The sequence below is a fragment of the Lemur catta genome, chromosome 13 (assembly GCF_020740605.2).
Source record: "Lemur catta isolate mLemCat1 chromosome 13, mLemCat1.pri, whole genome shotgun sequence".
NCBI classification, from domain to species: domain Eukaryota; kingdom Metazoa; phylum Chordata; class Mammalia; order Primates; family Lemuridae; genus Lemur; species Lemur catta.
The window spans coordinates 62,118,547-62,132,709 of record NC_059140.1 but is presented as its reverse complement, the minus strand read 5'-3'; positions in this window follow the sequence as shown (position 1 = coordinate 62,132,709).

Here is a 14,163-nt window from a genome sequence, read left to right as displayed (position 1 = left end):
CATGGTCATGATTAACTTCAGCTTTCTGTTGGTTCACAGCTTCAAGCCATGCTTTCAGAGCTTGGCGCTGTGTGTGGGGTCTGTGCTGAATGGCCTGGGAGCCACGCCTGACCGTGTGTGTGCACAGACACGCTGTCTAATGAAATGAACACTATCAGTACGCCTCACCCAGGTCTAATTTTCTGAAGTCCTGACAAAAGGTGGCACTCAGCAGCCCTCGTCAAATCAGTCTGTGCCACCAATTCTACAGGGGCTCGGGGATTCTAGGAGGCACTGGGGAGAGACTTGGGGACAGCTCCCAGGGCACAGTAGGCACCTGGCCCAAGAAGACACTAATTCCCAGAACTCTAGAGCCCCTTGGCTACAGATATTAATGTCTTTTGCTAGAAGGGCTCACTGCCGCAGGGGTGCCTTTCTTTGAATAAGGACATGGGTCCAACATAGGATAATAGATCTACCAAGGTCACCCATTCTCTATCCTGCAAAATTCCTAACTCTGGGAAACTTGCAGGCTCCTGGCACCATCCTGGGCTCTGCAGCATGTGCAAATGAGCCATTCTGCCTAGACTTCTGAAGACTCCAGTCTTCACATTGAGGACGCCCTCCAAGTGACCAGGGTAATTATGCTAGGAAGAAACCCACAAGTGGTCATAACCAGAAAGTCCCTTTGCTCCTGCTTTTGCCTGTCTTCCAAATGACTGAGCATTTCCAGGTCATGAAAGACCCCCTCCCTCTGATTCTGTTCCTCCCTGGTCCCTCATTAAGATCTAGAATGCTCCCTGCTTGTCTAGTCTGCCATGTGAAGACTTAGACCCTCTGGCTAAGGCAGCTGCCCTTGACTCTGTAGGGAGGTCAGCAAGGGAGGAAGAGCCCTGCAGGTCAGGCGGGTAGGAGGGAGGAGAGAAGGCTGTCACACTGGGCAGTAACAGCGTAGCTGTCTTCCATGAATAAGCTCCCCTGGAACATCCTCTGGCTAGCTTTTAATTAAGCGGGGACTGCCCACTTCCCTCCCGGGCCCCACGCACCAGGACCCAGCGGTATTGCTGGCATCTACTATGTCCCCATTGTCTCCCATATGGGTGATTATTCTTCCAACTCCTATTAAACTCTCCTCTTTCTTCATTCACTGCATAATCACATTATGCTGTATTTTAATTTATTTTCCTGTCTTCTTTCTTAAGCAAAAAGCTTTCTTCGAGTCTATAGCTGTGCCTCCTGCAACCTTGCAGCCCCGAAGCCTGATGCAGTGTCTGGCACATTGAACAAGTCCTCAATAAATGTCTGTGGAAGGAAAGAGGAAAAGAATAAAGAGAAAAAGGATCAGAGGAAGACTTGGAAGCTTATCATTTTTAGAAGCACACTGGCTAAAGTCTGGCTAATACACTGAGTGATAGAATCAGAATTCACAAATATTTGGGCAGCCTGATGGGTGAGGCAAAACCAGCAAGATGAAATTTAATACCGATCCATGTAAATACCTGTATCAGTTTCAAAAAATAAGCAGAAGTTTAGCACAGGAAAAAGAAACAGATAAAGAACATAAAAGCTACTTCAAATATTTGCAGCTCACCGTGGAGCCAGGCTGTTGCGTGTTGCTCAAGGGAGCAGACCTGGGAAGGCAGCTAGAAGCCCAAGGGAAGAAGATTTAGCAGCAGAAGTCTGTGCATTTGTTTCATGCCAAGTATGGCGCTTGGCACATAGAAATGGTGGCTGTGATCTTTGTTATCATTATTATTACAGCATCGTGGACGTTATTTATTATTTATTAGAGCTGTCCAGCAGTCTGCCTCAGGAGGCACTGAGCTCCCATCCCTGGAAATTCAAGGTTATCACTGGGGAGCCACCTGTCTGGGGTGTTTGTGGAGCTGATTGCTAACCCCTGGCTGCCCCTTTTCCGTAATCCTGTGATTCTAGGAACAATGCCCTGTATGTCCTGCGTAATGAAAGCTATAGATACAATTCCTGCCTTAGCAAACTGTCTTTCCTCTAAAGAAGGTTTTGCACTTTCCACATTTGTTGCAATGCGCCTCCTTCATGCAACCCCTCTGAAGCATCTCTTTGATGTTGGAAAATAAAATTGCTTTGTATGAAAGCTTCTTTAATAGTATATAGACACAAATGCCTTGTATCTTTGGGAATGTGCCAAACCACTCTTGGTATTTCAGAATTAATCTTATTAAAGAAAGCTCTGTTTAATCCCCACTGCTGCTTGCCAGAGATGTCGAATAATTCCGCACCTGTTCCTCCTGCCAATTTACAAGGCACCCTTCCTGGATTTACTGTTGTTGAAGAAACACATCGGCAAAATTAGGCTGGACAATGGGATTCTCGTTTTTGCTAGAATGCTGTAGTAATAGTAATGTTCTGTTCCCTTTATAAGTCTTCATTTCAAGTTCTTAATTAAAGGAAAGAAAAGTAAGGGGAAAGGGAAGTTTGCCTGTTATGAAAAATAATAAATGACACAATGCAATTGCTTCATAAGCTAACTCAATGTAAATATTTATGATAAACCATCAGTTTTACTAAGAAAAATGGGGTTTATATAAGGTAACTGTTTGTTGTCTCTTCCCAAAGAGTATAGGAAACACTTGTCCTTGATTAGACCTGGTTTGTAAAGTATATTTTGTTTCTAAATTTATGTTTTATATATATACACACATTCAGTCATGTGCTACATAATGTCGTTTCAGTCAATGATGGACCACGTATACAACAGTGGTCCCATAAGATTATAATACTGTAGTTTTTCTGTACCTTTTCTTCATCTAGGTACACAATACTTACCATCGTGTTACAGTTGCCTACAGTATTCAGTACAATAACGTGCTGTACAGGTGTGTAGCCTAGGAGCCATAGGTTGTATCACATAGCCTAGGTGCAGAGCAGGCTATCCCATCTAGGTTTCTGTAAGTTCGCACAACATGTTCACACAAGGAAACTGCCTAATGACATGTTTCTCAGAATGTTTCCCCATCATTAAGCAACATGTGAATGTGTTTCTATCAGTCAAAATGATCTTACTGGCTCCCTCCCTCCCGACACATTTCTGGATCTTCTCCATTAGGAGCTATCAATGAATGATCCAAACACCCAACCATATGGGATAATCACTCATTTATTCATTCTGACAAATATTTATCAAGCTCCTATTATGTGCCAGGCACTATTCCAGGTGGTGAGAATACAAAGGTGAACAAGAAAGCCAAGTTTCTATTCTCAAACATACAGACCCATGAACATGGTACGTTAAGGAGTGACAACTGTTACCAACAAAATACAACAACGTGATAAGACACATGGTGACTGGGGGTGAAAGTGACAGTAGGGGTGGGACGATTTTAGGTCACTTGCTCAGAGAAAGCCTCACTGGGCAGGTGAAATTTGAGCTGAAACTTGAGGGGAAGGAGCCAGGCATTTGAAGATCTTCAAGTGGATGAAGAACTTTCCAGACACTGGGAAGGGCTAATGGAAGAGTCCCAAGGTCAGAAGAGGCTGTAGGAAGGGAAGGATGGGGGTTCTAGGAGGGCAGGAGAGGAAGTCTGGCCAGCATGGGTAGGTCTTGGAGGTCTTCCAAAGTGAAGTGCAAGCCACTGGAGGATTTTTAGCCACGGAGAAACATGATCTACTTTATGTTCTTAAAAGATCAACTCTGAAGAATGGACTGCTGGAAAGCAAGAGCCAAAACAGGGAGACTGTTGTAAAAAATGCTAGATCAGATGAGGGTGATTGCAGTGGTGGTGGAGAGAAGAATGGATGCAGGATACTGAGGGGGACATAGCGCTAAGAGGACGTACTGATTGATTTGGGTTTGGGAGGATGACAGGAGAATCAAGGGTGACTCCAAGCTTCTTCATCTGAGCACTCAGTGAATTACACCAGAGGGTCCCAGACTTTCTCAGTTTACTGTGCCCTTAGTGTCTCCGTGAGTTTTTCATGGTGCTCCTTGGCCAAAAGAAATCCCTAACTGTTCCATTTATCAAATAGTTATATACAGTGCCCCTTCCCCTGCCTCTGCTGCTCGCTGCCCTGTGAGGTGACATATACATGTGCTCGTATGTGCCAAAACCCTGGCATCTCAGCACACCACCAAAATACCCTTCTACTGAGATCCTAAATTGAGCTGTCTGAAATTGAATATGTTGTTATAAGTCAGTAATAACCCTGCTTTGTGACCATTTTGAATATCTGAAAGAGGTTAATTGAAAGGCTCTCTTTATGACTCCTGAAAAATGAATGCAGTAAACTTTTAATTGAGGATGTCTTTTCATCTAAATGAATTCCCTTTTAGCAAGTAGGAACTCTAAATATTTCTTTGTTCTGTTAAATAATTGCCACGAAAGCCTCTAAATATTTGAAGGAATCCCTAAGAATGTGCACTGTGAAGACTGGAAAGAAGACACATCTTGCTTATCTCGTCTTTTGCAGTGTGGTTTATTTAGACTTTGGAATTAGACAGACCTAGTGTGAATCCTAAATGTGGCACTTTGTAGCTGTGGCCCAAGTCCGGTTACCTAACTTCTTCTATGAGCCCTGGTTCTCTTAGTTGGTTAATAGCATCATTATCCTTTACCAAATTGTTGTGAATCTTTAAATGAAAAAGGAAACCAAAAAAGCAAAATACTTATTCTGTTCTAAGCACATAGCAAGTGCTCAGCACACACAGAAACCCAACTTCTCCCCCCTCCCCTCTTCTCGTCCCCTATGCTTTCTTTGTCAAGGAGAATTATTGTTTAACTAGAGCGTGTGGAAGAGGCTGTGAGAGAACTAAAGCCAATGCCCTAGAGGGAACCCTAAGAAGTTCTTTCCTGCAAAGAGCACGTCTGTCAGCCCGCATGACAGTTGGCACCGGGGAAAGAACACTGTGCTCAGTCACAGCAGACCTGGTCCAACCCTCCTTTGGCCTCTCAGTACTTGTCTGACCTTGGTCAAGTCGTTTGATTTCTCCAAACCTTAGAGCTGTCATCTATACAATGGAGATGGTGGTGCTCACTGCACGAGGCTGCCGCGATGAATACATTAAATAGGGCACGTGAAAGCGTTTTGAGCTCAAAGCACTATACAAATAGAAAGTAGAGAAGAATGGGAGCAGTACTCCACATCTGGACACAGAAGAACCTTTTCCCGATTTAAATAAAGGAGAAGAGGAGGTAGATGTGGCAAATGATAGCCCAGTTTGTTTGATACTGATGCTGGGCAGAATTCTAGGACATTTCAGTGTGGTGGCCTGGGAGCTCCTGGGAGAGGTGACAGGCAGCAGGGATCCCTGGAGAGCAAGTCAGGTGTGACCACTCCTCTCTGACCACACCTTAGAGAAGGGAGGATGCCTTGAGGGGGTTGGGGGTCTCAGGGAGCCAAAGAGATGGGCCTGCAGGTATGTCTTGCATAGCCTCAGGCCTGCTAATGAGTTACAGAGGATGTCTACAAGAAGGGAGGGGGCATGATGAGGCATGTCTGACCTCCCTTCTCACAGCCAGCAACTCAATTTTAGGATATCCCCTTGGCCAAGAGGGGGTCCATTCAGTCAGCTGGCGGGGGAGCCTTAATATTTTATTTTAGTTCACATCCCAAAGCTATCCCGTAGCTCACCCTTTTCCCGAAAGGCAGTTTTCTCCATCATCATCTCATGTATTATTTATATCTCTCCTCCTCCAAAAAGCGTTGGAGCAGCCTGCAGGAAAAGACATTCACATACTGCAAAGCCACAGTGACAGATGAAAGGACAAGTCAGCTGCAGGCAAAGCTCCAGTCTCTGCTATTTCCTACCTGGCAAACGGCCACGAGAATCCTCTTGCCCCAGAGTTGCTTTAGTTATAACACTTTCCCCAGCACCGCTGTTAAACAAAAATATGGGAGGCCATTGTTTTGGACCAGGCTCCTGCACTAGGCCCCAACGGACCAGACCAAACCAGAACAGAGTCGCTCAGGCTAAATCACACATAATCAAACTAAAATGTTAAGGAAACAAATAGATCCCAAAACAAGCCAATTTTTCCTGAAAACAGTAGCTTCCAGTCTATCTGAAATGTATACCTAAGTCAGGTAATAGGAAGTCCCCTCAGCTTTAACCCTTACCAAAAAAGGTAACCTGATGTTAACCAATCAGTGTTTTTCTATTTTTCTGTTTCCTTGTTCCCACTTTACAAAAGCTGCTGTTCTGCCATTGCTTGGCGGGAGCTCTCATTGTTTTGTAGAATGGAGGCAGCCCCCATTCATGAATCACCAACAAAAGCCAATTAGATCTATAACTAGATTTGTTGTAATTTTGTCTTTCGACACCACCCAACCCCAAATGCTTCATAATGGGTTTTAAAGCCTTCTACCCATGGATGTCCCCTTCACTGTTACAGTCCTTGTGTTCTCTCCACATAGCCGGCTGGGGAAAGCAATGGAAATCCTGATCTGATTTATATTTTTATAAGAACACTCTTCATAGAGAATGGACTAGCAGTGCAGCAACAACAGTCTCAGGAAATCCACTAATCCAAACCAGAGATGCTGTGTTCACAGTGGGGAGTCACAGTGGAAGTGGGTGAAAGGATGGCCTTGCTAATAAACTAGATGACAGAGAAAGATAAGCTATCAGACAGAAATAAAAAAGAATAAATTCACAATACATAATTGCCCCGTTGAAGGGAAAGATCACAGCACAACTGCCCTTCACTTTGTTTGATCAACCACCTGGGACTCAACTTGTCTTTAAGATTAAAATTGTTTTATTTGAGAGTTTCATTTTCATAGCCTTGAAGAGCCCTGAGACAGGTATGAGCTTGCTCCCAGCTCTTGCCAGAACCAGATTTCAAGGTCTCTGATAAGCCAGCCTCACAGAGGAAAGGAAAAGCAAAGACAGCCATTTCACAGCCACTTCTGTTATCATCTGGCAGCCATAACTATTTTTTTTTTCCTCTCTTCTCTTTGTTCCCGTAAACATCCTGAGCTGCTTCTGCTCAGCACCAACACTCCTTTCTTCCTTCCTTGTGTTGAGCCCTTTCTCATTAGGAGAAAGTAAAATAAACTTTGTACTTCTTTCTATTTTACTCTTTGTGTAAGAAATCTTTCTCCACCTGCATCTGAATTTATACCCTAACAGTGGGTGGAGTGGAAGGATTGGAAATATATTTTTAAAAAGAATCACCCCCAACACCTCCCCTTTAAGAAGTTTACACTGTTGGAAGGACAAACATGTAAATAAAATATTTAATAGGCCGGGCTCGGTGGCTCACGCCTGTAATCCTAGCACTCTGGGAGGCCGAGGCGGGTGGATCTTCTGAGCTCAGGAGTTCGAGACCAGCCTGAGCAAGAGCGGAGACCCCGTCTCTACTAAAAAATAGAAAGAAATTATCTGGTCAACTAAAATATATATAGAAAAAATTAGCCGGGCATGGTGGCACATGCCTGTAGTCCCAGCTACTCGGGAGGCTGAGGCAGTAGGATCGCTTAGGCCCAGGAGTTTGAGGTTGCTGTGAGCTAGGCTGACGCCACGGCACTCACTCTAGCCCGGGCAACAAAGCAAGACTCTGTCTCAAAAAAAAAAAAAAAAAATTTAATAGAGCAAACTAGATACTTTAATAAAAATACAGAAGCCACAGATGGCACATGGGATGGAGCCTGGAAGGCTTCCTAGAGGAGTCAAGATGCTCACAATGTTAAAATATACATAGCGTTTTTCCAGTGAACTAACAGTGCATGGTGCTTCTAGCCGGGGTGATAGTGTGTGTGGCAGCCGTGAGAATGTTCCTTGCAGACCTCCAACCAAAGGCCCAACCGCTGTGTCTATACCACTCTGCGTGTACCTCTTCCATGTGCTTGTCACTGTGTCCAGAAATCTGTATGACTGTATTACTTCCCCCAGTTTCAAGCTCCTGGAAGACCATCTCTGTCTTGTTTATTGTGGCAATAAATATTTCTTGATGAATAAATAAAAATCTTCTCCCACAATTGCACCACTAAACACTGATCACTTTCCAGCCCACCTCATTTACTTCATATTGTGCAATAGTGTTAAAGGTTTTACCTTCAGGTGTAATCTCTCCACCTAGCTCATTGAGGGTAAAGCCTCTGTTCCCTCTTTTTGTGCCTTTTCACTGGCCACCAGGTACTGATCTGCATACTTAAAGAGACCTCCAAAGACTACTGAATGAAATGAGTGAACAAAAATGGGTTTAAATCAACAAGTAGTTGCTATTACTGACTAATGGGAGTTTATTACTTTCTTGGTTACCAGGATGATGAGGTGACCTTGCTTGCTGCTGAAGGAGTCCATCTACCCACTGCTTCCCCAACATGTCTGCTGAAAATAATCAGTCATCAGAAACAATATCTCCTCACTCTTCCACATCTTCCCAGCATTCCACACAGAGCTTATCTTCAGAGGAAGAGAATACTAAAGTAAAACTAGATGAGGAAAGTTTGCAGGATGAATCTGTATTTCCTAAAGAGGAAGAGTATGTGGAGAAGGAAGAGCACCTGGGGAAGGAAGAGTATCCAGAGGAGGAAGAGTATCTGGAGGAGGTAGAGCACCTGGGGAAGGAAGAGTATCCAGTGGAGGAAGAGTATCTGGAGGAAGTAGAGCACCTGGGGAAGGAAGAGTATCCAGTGGAGGAAGAGTATCTGGAGGAGGTAGAGCACCTGGGGAAGGAAGAGTATCCAGTGGAGGAAGAGTATCTGGAGGAGGTAGAGCACCTGGGGAAGGAAGAGTACCCAGAGGAGGAAGTGTATATGGAGGAGGTAGAGCACCTGGGGAAGGAAGAGTATCCAGTGGAGGAAGAGTATCTGGAGGAGGTAGAGCACCTGGGGAAGGAAGAGTATCCAGTGGAGGAAGAGTATCTGGAGGAGGTAGAGCACCTGGGGAAGGAAGAGTACCCAGAGGAGGAAGTGTATATGGAGGAGGTAGAGCACCTGGGGAAGGAAGAGTATCCAGTGGAGGAAGAGTATCTGGAGGAGGTAGAGCACCTGGGGAAGGAAGAGTATCCAGAGGAGGAAGAGTATCTGGAGAAGGTAGAGCACCTGGGGAAGGAAGAGTACCCAGAGGAGGAAGTGTATCTGGAGGAGGTAGAGCACCTGGGGAAGGAAGAGTATCCAGAGGAGGAAGTGTATATGGAGGAGGTAGAGTATCTGGAGGAGGAAAAGTATCTGGAAGAAAAACTGTATCCATATGAAGAGAATCTGTATGAAGTCTACCTGAAAGAGGGTGAGTATCTGGAGGAGGGAGAGTATCTAGAGGAGGAAAAGTATCTGTAAGGGAAGGAATGTCTGTATAAGGAAGAGTATCTGGAAAGGGGTGAGCATCTGGAGGAGGACCTCCCAAAGGATGGTAGGTGTAGTTCACCACAATGCCAAGGAAAAAAGAATAAACAGGAGATACAGCCAAAGCTCAAATTTTCAGCCCTATTCACAGTGCTGACAGGTAGGAAGACTCATTACTGACCAAGTTCTGCTCACAACTACGATAGCTGTGCCCCAAAGCACTCTATTAACAAAGCCGACAGGGAGACACTGTGAACATGAAATGCCTATTTATAATAATAATAATAATTTGTAACTTTGCTTTTTTTTATTGCACAAGTAATACGTGTTCATTGTGGATGTTTTAGAAACTATATATGAGCAAAAAGAAGAAAGCAAAAATTACCACCACCCAGAGATGATAATCGCTTTCCACACTTTTAGTTATATCCTTCCCAGACTTTTATATACACATACTCTTTTTGTAAAAGAATCATACTTTGTATAGTGTTCATAACCTGCTTTTTAAAATGCATTTGTTTATATATTTATACAAATATTATAATTATATATAAATATTATGTACTTATATGAATATCATTTCATATTTCATAAATTTAATGTGTTATTAAGTTTTCTAAAAATCATCTTAATGGCTGCATCCCATTGTATTGGATTTATAAACCACAATGTTTTCCATTGATCCCCTATTATTGATCATTTATTGCTTCTGATTTTTTTGTCATTTTTTAAAATAGCGCTTTGGTGAACATTCACATAGCTAAGTTTTATCAGTGATCTCTCGTTATTTCCTGGAATACACCCATACACTTTGTTGTTAGGTCAACAGACACTAGGTATGCTTCTCAGGTTACCATTTGGTCCCCTTAAAGAAATCATCTCAATCTATGGGTATGTGACTTTGAAGAGATTTCTCTTATCCTCTGGCTAACGTTTTCCCAATGCTATCTCAGCAACTGGCAACACTTCCCCAAGTTGGTCTTTAATATTTCGCAGCAGCCTCCTTGTGCCATTTGCTAGCCATGGCTGATGTGCATGCGCTTCTAAACCCACGTGGTAACTCCTCTTGATGCCGTGCCTACATGGCCATATTCCACTAGGTACAGGAATTTTAAAGTCTAGGACATCTCCATTATCTTAACGTTGGCATAGACGTAGAACCAAACTATTTTTCTGGATCCAGTTCTGCTAGCAACTGCAAGTATCCCAGGCAGCTTGAATTTTTTTTTTTTTTTTTACATCCATAGGACTCTGCTTGATAAGCTTGAATTTTTAAATGCCTAAAAATCTGATTATACACAACCTACATCCTAAAAGTTGGATGTTCTCAGCAGCCACACAGGCATTATACTTTTACCCTCACCAAATTAGCTGTACCATCCTTGATTCCTATTCCCCTCATGAAAGTTTAGTTGTTGCATTGGAGGGGTAATTCCTCTATTGCTAGGACACTCTCTGTTCTGTATGCCTCTGCCATTAAGCTCCCTCTTGGAAGCCTACTATCCCTGCTGTTCAAGTACCAAGTGTAATTCTAATACTGAAAAATAGCATTCAGGGTTTTTTCTCCTGTACAGTATAAATCAAGTATTCCTAACATGTCCCCTCTACACGCTGGATCTTTGTAAATATATTACCCACTGGAGTAGGACAAATACAATGCTGTCAAGCGAATGGAACTGTGTAAAAAGCAAAAGCTTTGAAAATAAATGCCCTGCTAGTAAAAGTTAGAAAGGCAGTGGAAAAACTATAGGGGATGCTCAAATGCCTTTCAAGTCACATGGGAAAATGTCTCGGTCTGTGAAAACCCAGGGTACCAAGCCAGATTGTAAAAAAGCAGGGAAAGAAGGGGCTTTCAAGAGATTTCTTAACTTTTCAAAAGAATTTATATCAGTATTTATGTAGAATAGTCTCCTAATATCTTTAAGATGTAATTTTGTTTACCTCTTGTGTTGAACCTCAGTGACGACCTAACAAGAGTGCCTTCTTGACTCTGATATTTTTTAAAAACATTATGAATTAATTGGCATCTGTAAAATGACAACTGGGCTTTTATCTGTGATGCTGAGGCATTGATTACTAGAGGTTAGTGGTGGAGCCCTAGGTTGAGAAGGATTCCAGGCCTCATCTGTGGTCTGCAGGAAAGAGTGCTGTGATCAACTAGTGATGTCTGCCACAGGACCAGGCAGCAGAGAGGGAGCATCAGTGCCATTTTTGTGTTTACTTGGTGGCAGATAGGAGTCTGTCACAAAGAGCACGTCTTCCTTTCTCTCTCAAGAGCTTGACTGCCTAGGTGTGAATGCCAGCTTTCTCCCACTCACGAGTTGCATGAGCTTGGGCAAGTCACTTAACCTCTCTGTGTCTTGGTTTTCTTCACTGTAAATTAGGAACAGCAATAGACAGAACTCATGGGATGTTTGGGAGGATTAAATAATTAAATTATGTAATGCATTATGCCAGGCACATAACATTTTAAACCTATGTGTTAGCTATTATTAGTATTAGTACTTATATTATGTATTATTATTCTCCTGCCATTGGCTTGTGACTGGCCACACTCCCCTGGCCACATGTCCCCTCTTTGTGAAATGGACATAACCAAAAGACAAGATGCAATGAACTCAGGTGTGGGAGGGAGCTGCATCCCCCACCCATCTACTCTACAGGCAGGTCAACTTCAGAGAGTCCCATCGCGCTGGACAAGCCAGATCAGGTCAGACGAACAACCCCCACTCTCCTTTCTTTCTTAAAGGAGTGGGTTTCTCCCATGGTTTATGGAGAAATCCAATAAAATTATATAAGCAACTTGGATATAAATGCAGCTCCACTGCCAGTGAATAATCGATAGTCACATCTGACTGGCCTCCCAGGGAGGTTCCAGATATTGCATGTAGAACATGGGTGCGAACACCATGGTGTCAGAGTCTGAAGGTCCAGCACACGTGGGGCTGTGACCCTGGGCCTGTCATTTACCTTCTCTAGGTTTCAGTTTCATTTCCCCACATGCAAAAACACCTTTCTCCCAGTGTGGTTGTGATAGTTAAATGAAGTAATATATCTGAAAATGCTTTGAAAGCTCTCCACACCATACAATTGTAAGGTATAAAAATACTCTTATCGCACAAGAAGGAAGGTGCTAGAAAGGAGTTTAACCTACATTGCTCTCCTGCTGCCATAGAACATGCCATAGAGTGAAACCACCCCATAATGAGACCCCTTCTGTTTTTATTAAAACCCAAGACCTTCCTAATGATGAATTCTGCTCTGCGGCTAGTATGCTATGGAGATGTCACAGTACATTGATTTTGAGCCATCATGTTTTTGCCTGATAGTATTTCCATATACATCATATATTAGATTTGATTTTCTTTACTCTGCTAGCTCCTTAGCAGCTCCGGGTGCTGTCTGGCCTAAATGCTATATTTCTGTTGCCTTTTCCAATTGAGAGTTGACTACCATTTCCAACAGGGAACCTCCTCTGGGTGTTTTAGAAGAAAGGTGCAAGAGATAAGCCAGGGATGGGAGAGCCAGCTAACTTTTCATGCAGGAAGGCTCACAGTTTGTGACTTTGATTCAGCACCTGGGGTTGGGGAAGTGGCTGAGTCCCAGGGCCAGTTGCCTCCAGCCTCAGTGTGCTGCCTACAGACAGCATCATGTTCTGCACGTGTCTTGTCCAGAAGGAGGTTGGGGAGCACACTCTGGTGGCATAGGGTGCATGTTGTACATTTCACAATCTCCCTCTCCTTTAATTCTCCCAACCATTTATCCCCTCCCTTCCACTTCACAGATGAGGAATCTGGAGCTAGAGAGAGGATATGTGCATAGCTCAAGATCACCGAAAATTACCAGAATATCTGGGACAGGCTCCCAAACTTTCTCTTCTCTTCTAGTGACTTCTCTTTCTTTTCTTCCTTCCTTCCTCCTTTCATCCTTTGTTTCTGCTTTTTGATGATTTGTGTGCATATTTTAATTTTGGAAGAGTGACATCAAAGAAACAATCTATTCTTGTTCATTTCTTTAAAAAATGGAAAATTTGAAAAGTAAAAGGTAGAACGACATCTCCCAACCTACTAACATCCAAATATAAATGAAGCTAATTCACATTTTAGTGATTTTCATTCTGTCCCTCTGCCCGTATTTTTTACATATTTGGTAGTGGTAGTCCCTGTTTTGTGGTTTTGTTTTGTTTTTACTGTTTTAAACATGCTATTTATACAAGTTTGTATTTTAGTTTTTTAGTATTGTCACTTCACCATTTGGCCATGTTGCTTAATTTTTATAGATATGATTCTAATAGCTAAGTAATATTCCTCAATAATATTCTGTTGCATGGGCAAACTATGGATATATGTAAGTGTTGAACATTTCAGTTTGAAATTCAAATTTTTTGATTCTCATTCTTCTGTTGCTCCCACTGTTGCCATTCTCTATTGCTAGAATTGCCGGCATCTTTTATCCCAACTGTACATAAAATTCCTGACCTCATATCACTCAAGAAAATCAGATGATTAAATTATATAAGCAGATTCTTTAAAATTAAAATAATTATTAAAATAGTTCTATCCTCTGCACCTCAGTCATCTCTGCTAGACAGATGTCCTTTGTCCCAAGACAGAGAGTAGCTTCTATGATAGCCAAAGAGTTAGCAAAGCAAACTCAAGCTTCTAACATCCATGATTTCTTAAAAATTATCTTTTTGAGTTCTTTTTAATTTTATAAAATTTCAACCTAATAATTTTTCCTGGAAACCATTAAGAGAGAGAACACTGAAGAAAAGTGAAAAGACAAAATTTCTATAATTGGGGTCCTCTCCAAGACAACCCCAGCATCACATACTTAACAACACATTTTTAAATAAAAAGAAAGATGGTTTTTTTGTTGCTGTTGTTGCCAATATTGCTTTTCTGTTCTTTTTTTCAATAG